Here is a 19,782-nt window from a genome sequence, read left to right as displayed (position 1 = left end):
CGAGCCCTAAGTTAAGAATAGTGGCAAACGCTTTCTTTAACTAGGCCAAATCCCCCCTTTCCCACCATGGATTTTCTTCAAACCACTTGCAACCAAAATTACACATTCCCACGAGTGCTCTAAGACCCCAGAACTCAGTTGCAAAAATCTAGAACACCCCGAAACACATGCAATCCTGCTGCTAGTGCTAACCCTAACGAACCCTAAGTTAAAGTGCCAAAACGCTTTTCAGCATGGATTTTCTCCAAACCACTTTGATCCGGTATTAGACCTTCCCAGCAATGGCCCCAGAGCCGTCAACCCAGGCAAAAACTAGTAGAAGACCCCCAAACAGCCAAAAAGCAAAACTACAAAAATGGGAACTTTGAAATTTTCATGCAAATTTCCAAAATCACTCAGCGCGCGCTCTGCAGCTAGGCCTAACTCCCCTTTGCCACCATGGATTTGCTTCAAACCTCTTGCAATCAAAAGTATCCATACCCAGCAGTGCTCCCAGACCCCAAAATCCACCCACAAACACCCGGAACCCCCCCAAACAGCACCTCAAAGAAAAACAAGTTAGCAAAAACGCAAAAAAATGTTCACCTTCGATTTGGTCCAAACCACTTTGATCCGGTATTAGACATTCCCAGCAATGGCCCCAGACCCCTGCAGCCACCCGCAAAAAAGCAGAACACCCCCAAACTGGCAAAAAGCAAAAATGGGCCTACTACCTGGAATTCTGTCCAAACGCGCTGCGCAGCTGGGCCCTAACTCCCCTTTTCCACCATGGATTTCCTGAAAAAGAAATGCAATACCCATTAGACTGTGCCAGCAGTGCTCCCAGACCCCAAAACCCACCCACAACAACCTAAAAGCCCGCCAAACAGCACCCCAAAGACAGGCAAGTGATCAAAAGCGCAAGAAAAAGTTTCTGCTCCGATTTTCTCCAAACCACTTTTATCCGGTATTAGACCTTCCCAGCAATGGCCCCAGACCCATCAACCCAGGCAGAAACAAGTAGAAGACCCCCAAACAGCCAAAAAGCAAAACTATAAAAATGGGGACTTTGAAATTTTCAGGCAAATTTTCAAAATCACTCCGCGCGCGCTCTGCAGCTTGGCCCTAACTCCCCTTTGCCACCATGGATTTACTTCAAACCTCTTGCAATCAAAAGTATCCATACCCAGCAGTGCTCCCAGACCCCAAAACCCACCCACAACAACCTAAAAGCCCGCCAAACAGCACCCCAAAGACAGGCAAGTGATCAAAAGCGCAAAAAAAAATTCTGCTCCGATTTTCTCCAAACCACTTTTATCCGGTATTAGACCTTCCCAGCAATGGCCACAGACCCGTCAACTCACCCGCAAAGAAGTAGAACACCCCCACAAGTGCAGAGTCTTTCTTCATTGGGCGTAATCCAGCCATCTGCTTTGAGGGAAATAGGAGTCTGGAGGAGGAGGATAGAGGAGCATGTTTTTGTGAACTTGTGAACCTGAGGAATGCCGACTGCGGCACCTTCAAATCAATAAGCAAATAAGTGAAGACAGTTCTTCTGATGGGCTTGTTTTTGTGATTAGGTGATTAAAGTTTTTTTATATAGATTTTGCAAAACAAAGAAAGACAGACACACATGAATAAAAGTGAATAAGGATGAAAAAAAAAGTTATTGATTCAGAGGCGGCAGACCCGGAAGCTGAGATCGGCCCTGGACCAGGGTTCAATTCCCCGCCTCGGCGGGTCTTGGGCTCAAAAATTCCACGGACTCGATAATTCTCGCTCCGGTGCCTTCTCGACATACGGGGTCACACTCTGCGACTCTGGGCAATAGCTTGCTTAATCTCCACAACGGCCCCTCGCGGCGGGATGCCTGACTTTCACCTTGTGGATACCCTGCCGGGGTTATCTCACAGGGGAATACCAGGACGGGTTCCCTAAGCAAGCGCCGGGAAACCCACTGCGGGTAGCTGTGCCCTATATAAGCTCAAATACATTGACTCATTTTCAAGGCTCGGTGTCAGGGAAGAAGAGCTCGTCCTCATACTCTGCGAATTCATGCGGGAGTAGGTCACCTAACAGAGAAGAACTTCCCTCATCTAAGTTGGTGTCCTCCTCGTCCTTGTCTTCTTCCTGCGTGTATTCTCGTATTTTGTAATCTGGTGGTATGAGGTGCTGATTCATCTTGATCATTGTTAACCTCTCCACATGTTTGGGTGAGAGGCGGGTCCTTTTGCAAGTTACAATGCCAGCAGCAGCACTGAAAACACGTTCAGAAGACACGCTTGCGAGTGGGCAAGACAAGTAATTTATAGCCAGGTTGGTGATCTCTGGTCACAATTCTCTTTTCCCATGCCAATACGCCAATGGGTCATCATGAACATAGACCTCTGTTGAGTCATTCAGATAGTCCTGCACCATCGACTCAAGGTTCTCCACGGTTCCTCCACTTTGCTTACTTTTTGCTGGGACCTTTTGAGAAGCAAACCCAAGCTGAGTTAGCCAATCCTCTTCTTCACACAATGTTACTGTTGTGTCTGGTGCAGATGATACGGTTGCTGGTGTCTTTAACGGCTGAGAGGGAAAATCACTCACTTCTGCCACAGATGCAGAAGTGGATTCTTTTGACTCCGGATGGCCTGCTGATGCTGATGTACTGCCTTTTCCTTCAATTTCCTGCCATTCTCTTTCAAACCTCCTGGTTGCCACAGCTAGCCAATGTTTGTACTTTGTAACTTCTGCGTCATCAAAAGGAAAGAATACTCTGCCTGCCAGTGCCTTTTTGTACAGTGGATCCAGAATAGTACACAAATGTAATGCTGTTCTGTGTGGATCTTTTGAAGACGTTCATCGCAAAGTAGGTGCTCTAATAACTTCTCCGCCAACTCTAATGCTTGTTCCTTTTCTTCATCATTTTGAAACGTAGAACACACCGCCTTCAGTTGGTGCTCTAGCATGCGCAACAATGGGATAGCTTTTCCCAAATTACAGTCCTCCCTGCTGACTGCACGCGTGAAGACTTCAAAGGACGAAGCATGTCTGTCAGGCTTTGAACTAGCTTCCATTGCTCCACATGTATCCTCAGGTCCTTCATAGCTGCACCCTGTGTAAAGAAATACTGATCGACTACCACACACTGCTGAAACAGACGCTCAAGCATGTAGAAGGTTGAGTTCCAACGTGTTGCCACCTCCTGGATGAATGCTTTCACTGGCAGTTTACGTTCATGTTGCAGGCCCCTCAGATGCTTCCGGGCCTTCAAAGAATGGTTGAAATGTGTGCACATTCTTCGGCAGGTGGTCAGTAACTCGCACACTGGACTTTCTTCACTCAAGAATTTTTTAACAACCAGGTTTATACAGTGCGCTAAACACGGCACTCTGAAATAGTTACCCATATCCATGGCCTTAACTACATTGGCTCCATTATCCGTGGAAACATAACCAATCTTGCGTTTTCTTGGGGACAGCCATTGAAAAACCTTTGTGTTAAACTCCTGCAAAATGTTTTCTCCTGTATGACTTTTCTCCATGCCAAACATGGCTAGTGTTGCATGTTTCCGAGCAGCTTTAAAAACGTTGTTCGGGTCAACACCTGCGTTTACCTTTGCTTTAACCCCTGAAAAAGAGACCCAGTGTGCAGTGATGCACATGTAATCAACGGCTTGGCAACTGGTCCGCATTTCTGTTGTCAGATGTATAGTGTGAACAGCACTCTTCTGCAAAGCTGCCCCAATCACCTCCAGAACATCCTCATGTAGTGCTGGAACCGCAACTCTGGCAAAATAGAACCGGCTAGGAACCTTCCATTTAGGGCAGAGCGTTGCCACTAATTCAAGAAAACCCACCCTTTCCACAAAAGAAAAAGGGAGAAGGTCCAGCGCTAGCATTTTAGCCAGCTTAGTGTTATACAGACGTGCCGTTGGGTGGTTGCGTTCAAATGGCGCATCTGAAAACAACATGCTTCTAATGGTGGGCTGGACCATGATTTTACGGGATGATGATGATTACTTCTTCGACCCAGTTACGCTCAGTGAAGATGAACTTTTTCGCATTGGTGTCTCACTCTCTCCCACACTTTTAGCGTGGCTCATATATCTTGCAGGAGGTGTGCTGCTGACAGGGGTACTGGGTGTAAGTGAAGAAATGTTTGACGCTTCTTCCTCCTCGTCATCATCAGATGAAACATCAACGGATACAGTTTGTTGACTTGCAATTCGAACTTCCTTGATGTCCTTTAGGTGCGCATGCCATTTGACAGTGTGCTGTCTCTCAAGATGACCTCTCTGGCCTACTGTACCATAGTTGGTGCCAAGCTTACCACAACTAACTCCAAGCTTACAAATGGTACAAATGGCTATGTTTTCCTTTGTTGGGCAAACAAACACTAAAGAAGTCCCAAACTGCGGACTTCAAATGTCTGTGGGGGCGGAGGAGGCGATACTGGTAATGCTAATGCCAGATGAAGTGGAGGATGTGTGTTGCCGAACTTTACTATGTTGTGCACTTGCAGCACCACTAATTGAGGAAATGGAGGTGGAGGTGGATGGAGGTCCCTTCTGGCGAGAAAATATGGAAGCGGTAGGTGGTGGTGCACTAGTTAACTGCATTGGTGGTGGTCCCATTCCCACGTCGCCAACATCGCGCTCAGCAGCATTTCGGGCTAGGGTAAAAATGTCTGTTTGCTGCATGCCCGCTGAGCCTGGAGTGACGTTTATGATGACTGCGTCGTCGACGTGAGAGTCTTCATCAGCAGGAGTATACGCCACTTCTTCTTCAGTGTCATCATCACACTCCATAAGTACGAGAGTTTCGGGGACCTTCCTTTTACGCTTAGCTACCTTTGTCAGATCATGGTGTGCCTCACTCTCAGACGGCTGTGGTGGTTCCCAATTTGGATCCATATCATCAGAAGGAAGGGGGCTTGAAGAAGATGAAGACACCATCCTTGATCTTTTCCTTGCTAGGGATCTGGAAGACAATGAATGATCAGGAAGAGTGGCTTCCTCAAATGATACCTCAGCTTGAATGTCGATTTCCTGATGTGCCCCTACTTCGGGAGGAACAACCATTGTGGGCACTTGTGCCGCTCCATGCACCTCTGCTTGCGCATCTCCTTGCGCTGCCTCTCCTTCCACATGTACTTGGGCTTGTACTTGCACATGTGGTTGTTGTTGCGGCTGTGGTTGTTGAACACTCGTCAGATGAGTTACAACAACCTGTGTTGATTGAGGGATGCTGCTACTTTCTTGCGATGAGCCAACATCACTGGTCGATGGTGAATGAACAACTATACTGGCTGCCTCTAAAGCACTCAAGGGCTTGGACTTAAGTTGGCATGGTGGTGGTGGCACTGAGCCCAATGGAGCGGGGGTGCTGCTCCCAGCTTGGTCCCAAGCAGACCCCCTGCTGCTGCAGGCGTACTTTTTTTCCCCAAAAAATGTGGCGGTCTGCACACCAGTCTCCTTGGTAAGTGGCACCACTTGCTTCTTCTGCTCCTTACTGGCAACTTTCTTGCTAGAGGAGCTACGGGGAACTTTTTTTGGGGCCATCTTCTTCAGATGTCAGAACAGCAGGCAGCAGGCAGCAGTTGCACAAGTTGCAGAGTTGTCTGTGGCCACACGTGACGTTGTGCTGCACACACCACAGCAGGACTTGTTCCTTGCACTGATGATGAGGAACGATGAGGCTGATGATTCGTCTTTCTGCACCTAAAAGCAAACGAAGCCAGAGGAACATCAGTTAAATTAATGTTGCATATGTAGCGCTTCAATTAATAGTTTGCAAGTAAGCATTTTTATTATACCCACTCCGCAAAATGGAAAGACCAATAAAATGCACCACTGACAGAGTACCCCTGGGCATAATGGATGAAAGCATAGCAGACTGGGTGCAGGCCTATGGCACAATAAAGCACACTGCCTGACTTCAAAATGGCCCCTAGACCCCCACCACATGGCCAGGCCCTGCCTGTACCAGTCCTTAAAATGGCCCCCACCCACATGGACAGGCCCCATCACCACCCCAAAAAGTCGAAAAACACACATAAATCACCACAATCCAATGCCATCCATGCCCTCCATGATGTTTACATTAAAGAGACCCCACAGAAAGACTCAGTCCATGCACCACTGAGTACCCCTGGGCAAAAGGCCCCAACAACAGCCCAAACATCGAAAAACACACAAAAATCACCACAATCCAATGCCATCCATGCCCTCAATCATGTTCAAATTCAAGACAACCCACAGAAAGACTAGGCCCATGCACCACTGAGTACCCCTGGGCATAATGGATGAAAGCGTGACAGACTGGGTGCAGGCCTATGGCACAACAAAGCACACTGCCTGGCTTCAAAATGACCCCTAGACCCCCACCACATGGCCAGGCCCTGCCTGTACCAGTCCTCAAAATGGCCTCCACCCTGTCAGACTCCAACCAGCCCAAGCACTGCAGGAACGTAGCATGCACCAATCCCCTTTACTTGCCCCTTGGACCCCCACAGGTCAAACTCTATGAGGGCACCAATGGACCCGAAAAGAGGGTGGTAATGTTGAGGAGACACCAAGTCTTCCACCCTTGGCGACGAATAGGACACAGCTCCCTCCTGCTTTACGCTTCTGCACCGCTGTACAAGGGGAGACAAAACAATCCCTTCATGTATCACTGCTGGTAATAACACCACCAACCCTCAATGATCATGCCTTGCAAAACATATAAAAAAACCCTCTTACCGCTGTAATGTGCAGGCTCTGCTTCGTAAAGGTAAGGAGTTAAACCTAGTGAAAGTAGCACTCCGGTAACTGCAATTAAAACTCTGTAGTATGGAAGTGGAGGGAGCTTTCGTCGCAATGTTCAAAAAGTAAAATATCAAAGGAGGGGATAAAAGGTCTTACTATGGTGAATACCACCGCCTAAAAAAAAACCCTTCGCTTTTAATCCAAGGGACAGGGACAGAGGGGAGTCTTTCAAAAATCCCAAAACAAACCCAGCACAGTCTTACTGTCTAAAAAAGGAGAAAAACGGGGAAAGGGAAAAAGGTCCGAGGGATAAGGGAAAAGGCAAACTTTCTCACGAGCCCGTGAGAAAGGCAAAATAAACAAAGGGGCTTCCAGATAGCCGGGAAATACTCTGTACAGCAACGAAACAGCAGCCAACAACCAGGGTAGGAATCCAAACACTGGCAATATCAAGCAACGAACTAAAGGTAGGACCACCTTTTATCCTACTTCCTTTGTCATGTGATGTCAAGGCATGATCATAAAAAAGGGACTAACCCGATTCCTAACAGTACCCCCCCCCCAATGATCCTCCCCACAGGTCGGGGCTTTGAGGGGTGTTGCCTGTGGAACAATCGAACCAATCGCGGGGCGTGCACCCCCCCTGCTGGTTCCCATGTCCTGTCCTCCTTAGTGTACCCTTTCCAATCCACCAAGTACAAAAGGCGACCTCTGACACGCTTCGAATCCAGGATAGCCTGAACTTCGAATTCCTCCTGCCCATCAACCAGAACAGGAGGCGGTAACACTTGGACTGATGGTATATAGGGCTTAAGCAAAGATGTATGAAAAACGGGGTGCACCCTATATTCCTGTGGTAAGCTGAGCTTCATTGCTACGGGGTTAACAACCTGTAGTATGGAAAAGGGACCCACAAATCGGGGCTGCAATTTACGAGATCCTTGCAGTCTCAGGTTGCGCGAAGCCAGCCATACTAGATCCCCTATCCTGTATGCCGGAGCATCGACTCGATGTTTATCCGCCTGTGCTTTCATCGCCCCCTTTGCTTCTATAAGGCTGTCCCTGGCCAAATCCCATATGTCTCTCAATCGCTCACACACGTCATCGATGGCTGGCACGCGACCCGTGGGCTGTATAGCTACTGCTCTAGGATGATACCCAAGTGAACAGTAAAAGGGTGTCATGCCCAAGGCGGAATGCACACTGTTGTTATAAGCGAATTCCGCAATGGGCAGAGCAGTTACCCAATCACAGGACAAAGAAGCTATCAGACACCTTAGATATTGTTCCATCGTCTGATTAGTGCGCTCGGTCTGACCATCGGATTGAGGATGGTAAGCCGAGGATAAACGTATCTCGGTTTTAAACACCAGACACAGCTCAGTCCAAAAGTGTGAGACGAACTGCGACCCCCTGTCCGATATGATCACCACCGGCATCCCATGCAACCGCACAACCGAAGACATAAACACTACCGCCATCTCCTTCGCCGAAGGGATTTTAGGAAGCGGTATGAAATGGGCCATTTTGGTGAAGAAATCCACCACCACCAATATGGCGGTGCAACCAGCGACTGAGGGTAGATCTGTTACAAAATCCATACTTAAAGTATGCCATGGACCAGGCGGTACCTCCAAAGGCTGTAAGAGTCCGGAGGGTTTACAATGCGAGGGCTTGCTGATCGCACATACAGGGCAAGCACTCACATATCCTAGGACATCCTTAGCCATGGACTCCCACCAGAACCACCTCATACACATTTCCTTGGTCTTCCTTATTCCTGGATGGGCAACTAGGGCAGAGGAATGACACCACTCCAGTACCTCATCTCTCAGCACAGGGGGAACAAACATCCTGTTCTCATTATACAAAAGTCCATCTTTCATAGATATCTGGGGTATAGACAACCAAGGCGCCAGATCTACTTGGCTCAACCTTTCTTTCAGGAGAGCAGGAAAGTCTTCCACAACCAAAGCCCCTATAATCCTTTCCTCTGCTATCATCGCCCTGCTCTCCTTCACTGAGCCTTCTTCCTTTACATCCACGTGTATTCGGGAAAGAGCATCAGATTTCACCTGTTGGGCTGCAGGCCTGTATGTTATGATGAAGTCATATTCATTAAAGAATAGAACCCATCTCATCTGGCGAGGAGTTAAGGCCCTGGCAGAACGAAAGAATTCTAGATTCTTATGATCTGTGTAGATGGTGATGACATGTCTGGCACCCCATAAATAATGTCGCCATTCCTCAAACGCCAGTTTGACCGCCAGCAGCTCTCGTTCTGCCACAGTATAATTACGTTCCGCTGGCAACAAGGTTTTAGAAAAGAACGCAATTGGATGCATATGACCAGTGGCTTCATCCCGCTGTGACAATACCCTGCCTACAGCACACAAAGAAGCATCGGTTTCTACAAAATACGGCATGGCAGGGTCAGGATGCACCAATACCGGTGCAGACACGAACTGTCTTAGCAACATACGAAAAGCATCCTGAGTCTCACTTGTCCAATCAAAAAGGACGCCCATCCTCAAAAGGCGAGTCATTGGAGCCACGATGCCAGAAAAATGCAGTATGAATCGCCGGTAAAAATTTGCGAAGCCTAGAAGCACCTGTATTTGCTTCACATTCGTTGGTACTGGCCAGGTCTCTATAGCCTGAATCTTTTTCGGGTCCATCCGGATGCCTGCTGCAGATATTACAAACCCCAAAAATTCTACTTCGGGAGTACTAAACTGGCACTTCTCTAGCTTAGCATATAAATGATGTTCCTGTAAAGTCTGCAAGACCTGTGACACATGCTTGGTGTGGTCGAGCCCTTTCTCTGAATATATAAGTATATCATCCAAGTATACTATGACTGTCTGATCCGGGTACTGGCCTAGGACTTCATTGATAAAAAACTGAAATGCCGCTGGCGCATTGCACAAGCCAAACGGCATTACCGTATACTCAAACAGTCCGTACTTTGTTTTAAATACCGTCTTCCACTCATCTCCTGGCCGGACCCGTATAAGATGGTATGCGCCCCGCAAGTCTAACTTGGTGAACACCGTCGCCTTGCGGAGCTGATCCAGCAACACGGAGATGAGCGGAAGAGGGTACCGGTTTTTAACGGTGGCCGAGTTCAACGTTCTGTAGTCAACACATGCCCTCAAAGACCCCTCCTTCTTCGGAATGAAAAATATAGCCGATGACACTGGCGAAGAAGAAGGACGAATATAACCCAAGAGCAACATCTCATCAATATACGTTTTCAAATGGGCCTCCTCAGGCTCAGACAATGCATAAACCCGACTGCACGGCAATGGAGCCCCTGGTATTAAATCGATCTTGCAGTCATACGACCTATGTGGTGGAAGGCCTTGGGCACATACCTTTATCAAACACATCCTCATAAGCTGAATACTGATGAGGAATAACACTCTTTTCAACCATAGCACAGGACAAGGGATTGATCTGCTCAGCTGCCACAACATAGCAATTTCTCAAACAATGTACTGAGTCCAACGTTACCAATCTCTGTACCCAGTCAATCCTTGGGTTATGTTTTTGCAACCAAGGGACCCCCAACACCAACCCGAAAGAAGGTGCATCGATTAAATCAAAGATCACACTTTCCACGTGACCGTTCTCACACAACAAACCAAGGGGAGCAGTCTGTCTAGTGATACACCCCGATGTCAACTCTGTCCCATCAATAGCCCTTACTGGCTCAGGCTGTTCCTTCAGATGACAAGGAACCATCAATTTCTCAGCCATCGAGATGTCTATAAAGTTTCCAGTGGCCCCAGAATCTAATAACACTGACACAGGAACGCGTTTCTGCGCTGAAAGCAGCAATTGAGCGCTAATCACAAAATGTCTTGGAGCTTGGTCTAAGGCCCCTACCACCTCATACTGCTCTATTCCATCTTTACCTGAACCTTGATCCACTTGTATACACGCCACCTTCTTGCCAAACCCTACACCTGATGGTTTCACTGGGCAATCTCGTGCAAAATGGCCCCCCTGTCCACAATAAAGACACAGATTCAGCTCTCTTCTTCTTTTCTTTTCCTCAGAAGTCAGGGGTCCCCTACTCCACCTATTTCCATGGGCTCTGGAGCTGATCTACTCTCCCCTGTCGACTTCGCCTCTGGTTTCACATAACTACCTCGGGAAGACTGGAACCGGCTACGTTCTCCCCGCCGTTCCGTCACCCGATGATTCAGTTTCACCACGAGATCGATAAAAGCTGCACAATCCTCAGGCGGATCCACCACCTGTGACACTATGTCCTTCAATTCCTCACAAAGTCCCTGATAAAACAGGGACGTCCTTTTCTCGGTTGGCCAATGCGTCTCGGCTACTAATCGATTAAAGTTGGCTATATAAAACAATAAGTCCTGCCTGCCCTGCCGTAGTTTCAACAATTCAGCATCACTAGCCTGCATAAACGCGTGCTTAGCAAACAGACCCCGCATCAATTCCTTAAATGCCTGATAGTTATACAGCACACGGTCGTTGCTTTCTACCAAAGGAATCGCCCATTGGGCCGCGTTGCCAGCCAGATACGACAGTATAAAAGCAATCTTAGCAGAGTCGTCGGGAAAGGCATTCGTTCTACACATAAAGTGCAGCTGACACTGGTTCATAAAAGTGCCGAACTTATCGCTCTCTCCTGTAAATCTCTCAGGGGGGGCCAAGGGTACTGCCACGGGGGTCGTGACTGTTACCGCTATGGGATTACTGCCACTCGTAGTACTTGCTCCCGCCCCTCCTGTATACTGAAATGTAGCAGGCTGTATAACAGGGCCCGTTCCCCTGTTTGATGCTTGTTCTCTGGCTCTAACAGCCACCAGTTCCTGTTTCAATCCTACATTCTCCTGTTGCAGCTCCTGCACCTGTGCCTGGAGGGTATGTACGGCTCCCATAATATCCTGCATTGTGGGACCACCCGTTCCCACACCTAACGGATTCCCATCCTCATCCATGCTAGTCCGGGCAGTGCTGTTATATCGTGGGCTTGATATTCTGTCAGACTCCAACCAGCCCAAGCACTGCACCAATCCCCTTTACTTGCCCCTTGGACCCCCACAGGTCAAACTCTATGAGGGCACCAATGGACCCGAAAAGAGGGTGGTAATGTTGAGGAGACACCAAGTCTTCCACCCTTGGCGACGAATAGGACACAGCTCCCTCCTGCTTTACGCTTCTGCACCGCTGTACAAGGGGAGACAAAACAATCCCTTCATGTATCACTGCTGGTAATAACACCACCAACCCTCAATGATCATGCCTTGCAAAACATATAAAAAACCCCTCTTACCGCTGTAATGTGCAGGCTCTGCTTCGTAAAGGTAAGGAGTTAAACCTAGTGAAAGTAGCACTCCGGTAACTGCAATTAAAACTCTGTAGTATGGAAGTGGAGGGAGCTTTCGTCGCAATGTTCAAAAAGTAAAGTATCAAAGGAGGGGAAAAAAGGTCTTACTATGGTGAATACCACCGCCTAAAAAAAAACCCTTCGCTTTTAATCCAAGGGACAGGGACAGAGGGGAATCTTTCAAAAATCCCAAAACAAACCCAGCACAGTCTTACTGTCTAAAAAAGGAGAAAAACGGGGAAAGGGAAAAAGGTCCGAGGGATAAGGGAAAAGGCAAACTTTCTCACGAGCCCGTGAGAAAGGCAAAATAAACAAAGGGGCTTCCAGATAGCCGGGAAATACTCTGTACAGCAACGAAACAGCAGCCAACAACCATGGTAGGAATCCAAACACTGGCAATATCAAGCAATGAACTAAAGGTAGGACCACCTTTTATCCTACTTCCTTTGTCATGTGATGTCAAGGCATGATCATAAAAAAGGGACTAACCCGATTTCTAACACACCCACATGGACAGGCCCCATCACCACCCCAAAAAGTGGAAAAACACACAAAAATCACCACAATCCAATGCCATCCATGCCCTCCATGATGTTTGCATTAAAGAGACCCCACAGAAAGACTCAGTCCATGCACCACTGAGTACCCCTGGGCAAAAGGCCCCAACAACAGCCCAAAAATCAAAAAACACACAAAAATCACCACAATCCAATATGCCATCCATGCCCTCAATCATGTTCAAATTCAAGACACCCCACAGAAAGACTAGGCCCATGCACCACTGAGTACCCCTGGGCATAATGGATGCAAGCATGGCAGACTGGATGCAGGCCTATGGCACAACAAATCACACTGCCAGGCTTCAAAATGGCGTCTAGACCCCCACCACATGGCCAGGCCCTGCCTGTACCATTCCTCAAAATGGCCCCCACCCACATGGACAGGCCCCATCACCACCCCAAAAAGTCGAAAATCACGCAAAATTCATCACAATCCAATGCCATCCATGCCCTCCATGATGTTTACATTAAAGAGACCCCACAGAAAGACTCAGTCCATGCACCACTGAGTACCCCTGGGCAAAAGGCCCCAACAACAGCCCAAAAATCGAAAAACACACAAAAATCACCACGATCCAATGCCATCCATGCCCTCTATGATGTTTACATTAAAGAGACCCCACAGAAAGACTCAGTCCATCCACCACTGAGTGCCCCTTGGCAAAAGGCCCCAACAACAGCCCAAAAATCGAAAAACACACAAATATCACCACAATACAATGCCATCCAAGCCCTCCATGATGTTTACATTAAAGAGACCCCACAGAAAGACTCAGTCCATGCACCACTGAGTACCCCTGGGCAAAAAGCCCCAACAACAGCCCAAAAATCGAAAATTCCAAAATTGTAGTTGCAGCAACTGTAATGCCCCAAACAAACTTACTTGTGAAATTTCTAATCCAAAAGTGATCCAAAGAAAGTCAAAAAGGCCTCAAATCCAAATATCCAGCAGCATCCACAAAAAGTAATCCTTCCAGGTCAAGATCCAAATCAAAGTGACCAGCACATGAAGAAAGCACTGGCAGGAGCCTGCTGGACAGGAACAGGAAGTTGGAGACTGTGGGGCACTTTCTTCCTTCCCCCCCCACCCCCCAAAATGGACTCCTTGCAAAAAAAAAGTGCAGGCAAATGTCAACCTGAGGAGTTATTCTGATAAAAATCATCATTTTCAGAAGGTTTATGCTGCTTGCTGGTGGATTTCTTGTGCAGAATTGCAAATTTTGCAATTTCGCGAGTGCGAGATTGTTGCTGCCCGCCGCATTTACGTGTTCGCAATTGCGAACTCTCGCGATGCGTGCTGTGCAAGGTGGCAAGTCGCGATGACGTAATCGCGGTCGCCATACTCCCGCGGGATCCCGCAGCAAGAGCCAAAATGGTGCAGCACACGCAAAATATGGAGAAAAACAACTCTGCAAACGCTGAATGACGGTAAGTGAACGCCGCGGGCCGCAATATTGTATCACCAAGCAAAAAAATCCGCTGCGTGCGAATTTGCGAATTTTCGGCAAATTCGCGAGAGTTCGCGGATTGCGAATTTGCCGAAAATCCGTGAATTCCGCGAGCGGAACAGATTTTACGCCCATGCTTAGTACAGATGGTTAAAATGACGGTTGCCCCCAGATGTAGTTATTTCCTGGAAATGCTTCCTCTATGGATCTCAGACACTTTACTACTTGGTGTAGAGGCGGATATTCATTTTTATGTTTGGAGTAGCCGCAAACCACAAATTTAAGCCTGTTCGCTATGGATGGACACCATGCATCCCACATATGACATTGTACATCTTACTGTTCCATTTCAGTTATTTGCCTATCTTAGTACCCCAAAGGAAACACCAATAGAGGTTCGCATAGAATGTCACTTGCTACGGTGCTGTAATATGTCCCTCCCAGTCTAACCTACAACTGTGCGCGTGCCTACTGCCAAATCCTCAATCCTCACTGAGACCACGTGGCTTGGCGTGTAGCCTACCAATTGTAGTGTCATGTACGGTTAGGAATGATGGAACTCTTTTGGCTCCTGATGAACTCAGTAGAACTGTGACGAAAGTGTTAGAGCATAGTAAAATGAATGCAGGTTTAGAATGTGTAGTTTGCATTTACACACAGATGAATAAAGACATGCTATTATAAGCGTTGTGTGTGGCATAGTCATTTACGGGTACCCAGGCTGGGAAGGACGCTACAACTGGTGACAAGATAGGGGATAAGTAACCCGAAGATCAACAGTGCTCTCCCAGAGAGTTTACTGTGTTCCAGCAAGCCGTGCTTGTGCGTGCCGTGTCATAGACCTCAACATTCAATGGGGAGAGGCATCTTTGGATTGCCAAAGATGGTCAACAATGCTTGATGATCTGTCACAAGCGTGAAAGGCGGTCCATATAAGAATTCATGGAAATTTTGACAAGTCCACACCTCTGCTAAACTTTCTTTCTCAGGTTGTGAATAAGCATACTCCGTTTGGAACAAACTTCTGCTTCCATTTGCCACAATATGTCTTCAAACATTTTGGGTGTCTGCTGTTCTGTGCAAGGATTGAGCCTCACCTGACGTGGCTAGCGTCAACAACAACCTTGGTATGAAGCTCTGGATCAAAGTACGCCTTTTCAGTAGCATTCACTATAGCTTGTTTGATTTTCTTGAAGCTTTGCTCCCATTCAGATGACCAATGAAATGAAACCTTCTTTTTCGTCAAGTCACTGAATAGAGTACTTACGGTCACAAAGTCCTGTATATTTAGAACAGTAGCTGGCCATTCTAAGGAATTAACGTAACACGGAAAATTCTTGGGGGAGGCTGGCAGTTGACAATGCTTGCACTTTAGCCGGATCGGGTGTCATGCCCCCATCAGATAGATATGGCCAAAGAATTTTAGCTTTGTTTTATGGAAATCATATTTCTCAGCATTCAATGTTAATCTTGCATCAGCAAGCAAATGACACACTTGTGTAAGAGCTTTATTGTGCTTCTTCTGTGTAGCATCAAAAACCAATATGTCATATCTATAATTGAAAGTATTCATTACAGGCTGCATGATACGTTAAATGACATATTGGAAAAGCTCTGCAGCTGATGACACCCTGAAATGTTGTATTTTATAATGGAACATACCAATATGAGTAGAAAAGGTTGGAATGTACCTGCACTTCTCCTTGAGTTCCAACTGATTATATCCTTTATTCAAATCAAGGTGAGAGAAGACCTTCGCACAATTCAATTGTGTTAGCATGATGGCAGTGTGTGGACCTGGATGTTGTTGTCTTTCATTTGGCTAGCTTGCTTGACGTCAGCGGACGAAGTGGGCGGGATCGGCAGGGCACGGCGTGCCCCTACTTCCAAAGATTCTGTTCCCCTACTTTTTTATTTGGAAGATGCGTCCCAGGATGCAAGAAATCGCCATGGCCTCTAGATAAAGCTAGGTGTTCCTACCCTTCGAGGACGGGCGGGGCGGCAGAGAAGTAAAAGGACTCTGTCTTTTCCTTCTTTCCCAGAGAAAACAAGGACAGGGCCCACTTCTGCTCTGCCGCTTCAGCTGCCCCCCACTCTTTCCTTCTTCCCTCTCTTTCTGTCTAGAAGTTCCTCTCTTACTGAAAACAGTGACTTCAAGAAGCTGTCCTCACTCTCGTTCTTCTCCTTTCGTTTATTTGCTCCCCTGTAAAATGGATCCAAAAAAACACTTTTGCTGGAAATTCAATATTTTTCTGATATTTTAATTCCAAAGTGCAACATCAGGAATAAAAGGTTAAAAATATTAAAAATAAGTAAATGACCAAATAAAGTAAGGCAGAGTAGTAGCAAAGTGTCCAGATTGATTTTATTCACACCCAAACACATTCACACCACTTTTACAGAGTTTGCCAGTTAAGCGCTACTTTTGTTTTCGTGTCTTTGTTTCCCCCGGGCTTGGAACGAGTGCCCCGATCCTGGAGGTGGATTGGAAAATAAAATGTGTTCTACAGCTCTGCGTTCAGAGATGTGGTCTTTTTACCATACTGCTGTTTTGTAAGGATATAACCAGCTCTAGGGTGGTGCGCCCGGTGTGACCTCACCGGGTGCTGACTTTGGAGTGCGGTGTCATGTTTGCAAGTATATTAGGGTTTTAAAAGCACTTGCTGCTTTCTTCCTGGCCTCCAGCAACTTTTGGCAACAATAAAAAATATCATGACTCTAGTCATTAGTGTTCTTCCTACAGAGATATCAGAGCTTTGTCTACTGGAAGTTTTGACTCAATCGAAGGTAGCACAGAGGGTTAATGTACCTGCTGCAAAGAACATGTACCATGCAGATCACAAAGTGCACAAAATGTAAATAGGTCAGTGGGTTACTGCTTTTGTCAGAGAAATCCTTTTGTTACTTGCAGTTTATAAGTTTCAATCCTAACATAGAACAGTGAGCTATTAACTGTCATCTTAGAGCTGCATACAAACTGCAAGGTATAAATTAGAGCGTTATGATTTTGTCCCCAGTCTTTGATTACACTAATGTTGCAAAAAGTGTTCTTTTGGATAGAAATCAATTTTGATTATGAAAGAGAACCCCCAACCATGGTATTACGTTTTAAATTCTGAGTTTGTATTTCTCCAGACCAATCACTATTAAACTATACGGGCTACTAGTATGGTTGTCATGTGACTCCTATACCTTGTAGTCATTAGTCTTATGTAACATGTTCTATACAGTGATTTACACACATATTGATTGTCTCTGTCTAATGTGTGTGATGTAAAGTGCTCTGACACCCCACACTGGTATGAATGGCGCTGTAAATCAAATTAAATGCATCTGAGAGAGAGTGTGGTTATGGAGACTTGAGGGGCACTATTAAAGGGTGGTAGTGAGGGAATCCATGGCGGAGGTGGTCATTGGGGGGCACAAACAAACATTAATGTTCAGGGCACCACCAGTACTAAGGCCGGCCCTGCCCTTGAGGCAGGTTCGCCATACCCATAGGTACCTCCATTTGCCTTGTTTCAGCAGTAGTAGCTGCAACTCACCAGGGATTGGCAATGCAGGATTTGCAAACTTCACAGTCTGTCTACTTCATTCACAAGCACTTTTAACATGTGCTGCCTGCTGTGGGGCAACTTTAATTAATTATACAGAAATAGGGGACACAATTATGCTACAGTGTTGACTAAATTATGCATTTAAAAAATGGCTGCAGCGTAATGCAGTATATTTTCTGATATTTTATTATTTTGACAAGTGTACACATGCTAACAGTCTCTGGAAACGATTTTGCCTTATTAGTACCGATGTAACATACAAATGCAGCAGTGAGAAAGGAGATCAGTCAATCTTTGCAATGGGCTGTCCAGTCCGCAGAAACACAAGTCAAATTTGTTATTAAATTTGATTTGTTTGAGCTACAAACAATTTATTTGTTAAAATGGTCAGATTATGCATCAGATCTTGTGTTATATAGCAAATATGACAGAGCTATAATTATATAGAAAACATTTGCAAACTAGGATATTTTGCCATTCATGTTTGAACTGCTCTTGTGGAAAAAGGGAGAAGCGCTGATGACAGAAACTCGATGAGAAATGGCTTGTGCTTCCACATTAAATCACATTAGGGACATTCTGTGATTGGAAGCATATCCCACTTTGTGAATGCATCTTAATGTCAATAACTCATATTAAACCTTAAATAATCATGTGTATCCATTGGTTGAAGACTGGGTAGTGAAATGCCAAGCAAATACTATAAAATGGGAGGTTTGATCATCTGGCTACACCTCTGACTCCGCCCACTGATCCAATCTTGGGTTATTCCTGTCCTCTGATTCTCCACCCGAGGTTCCCCTATTCCCCCCACCCCCCACTTCGGCCACTGCTTGACGCATATCCACACAGATGCGTTGAGCTCCTGCACTTCCTTTTTGGGTACCACCACAATGGGAGAAACCCATGGCATTGAACCAGAAGAATGCTCAATGATATCATGTTCGAGTAAGGATTCAGTTATTTTTCAACAGTTTTCTTGTAAATAAAATATGTAATTTGTCTGTGTCTTTGAGCAATAGGACGGATGTCCTTATTAAGGTGTAATTGTACTTTCATAGCCTTCAGTTTTCCCAACCCCTGAAAAAATGAAGAGAACTGACTTACTATTTCGTGATGAGCATTCATGTTATAGTTCTCTGATATCAGCCCATATCACTAACTGTGCTGAAGCTGAGTCAACAGGCTATTGATGCAATATCTTGAAGTACATGAATGGGTGCTTGTACTTTTGTTTTCTTGTGTTTTATAGTTGCTAGAAATGCAGTCCATGTATACACGTTGGTTTCCGATAGCGTAAGTCGTGGCATTGGAGATGGTTCACTGTATTTCTCCTTGGGGATATTGTTTATCAAGGCACCACTGTCGATAATAAAAGGTATTGAGGAAACGTTTATTTTTATTGCAATCTTAGAACAATGTTTGAATGACTTTGGTACTTTTTAGGTCTCGCCTTTACCATTCCGCAGGAATGGGAAATGGGGAGAATTCAAGTCAGCAAAATCCTCTTCAAACCAAGGGCTTTCAGCCCCGCGGTTTTCTTGCAGTTCGCGTGAATCACGTGAGCAAACATGCACGCGCATTCACGGCCAGGGCTTCTCCTCCCCTAGCAGCACTCCTCCCACACCAGCAACTCCCCCCTCCCACACCAGCACCTCCCCTCTCTCTCCCCGCAAACACAGCCTTGCCGTAGCAGCACTCCTCCCACACCAGCACCTCCCCCCTCCCACACCAGCACCTCCCCTCTCTCTCCCCGCAAACGCAGCCTTGCCCTAGCAGCACTCCTCCCACACCAGCACCTCCCCCCTCCCACAACAGCACCTCCCCTCTCTCTTCCCGCAACAGCACTCCTCCCACACCACACCGAGCACCTCCCCCATCCCACACCAGCACCTCCCCTCTCTCTCCCCGCAACAGCACTCCTCCCACACCACACCGAGGATTCAGCAGCCGCTCTCACCAGCTTGTGGCTGTTGCAGGCAGTCTCCTCTAATCAGGCCCAGGCGATGCACCACGCTCCTGATTCAGCCGTATTGCAGGCCTCACCCGGGCCTCATGTTGTCTGCCGCAGAGAGCTATCGGCACTCCGTATGTTCCACCCAATGCAGGGCGGCAGCAGATCCAGATCACCAGGGCG

Source organism: Lissotriton vulgaris, chromosome 11 (genome assembly GCF_964263255.1).
Source record: "Lissotriton vulgaris chromosome 11, aLisVul1.2, whole genome shotgun sequence".
Taxonomy (NCBI): Eukaryota; Metazoa; Chordata; class Amphibia; order Caudata; family Salamandridae; genus Lissotriton; species Lissotriton vulgaris.
This window is presented reverse-complemented; position numbering follows the sequence as displayed.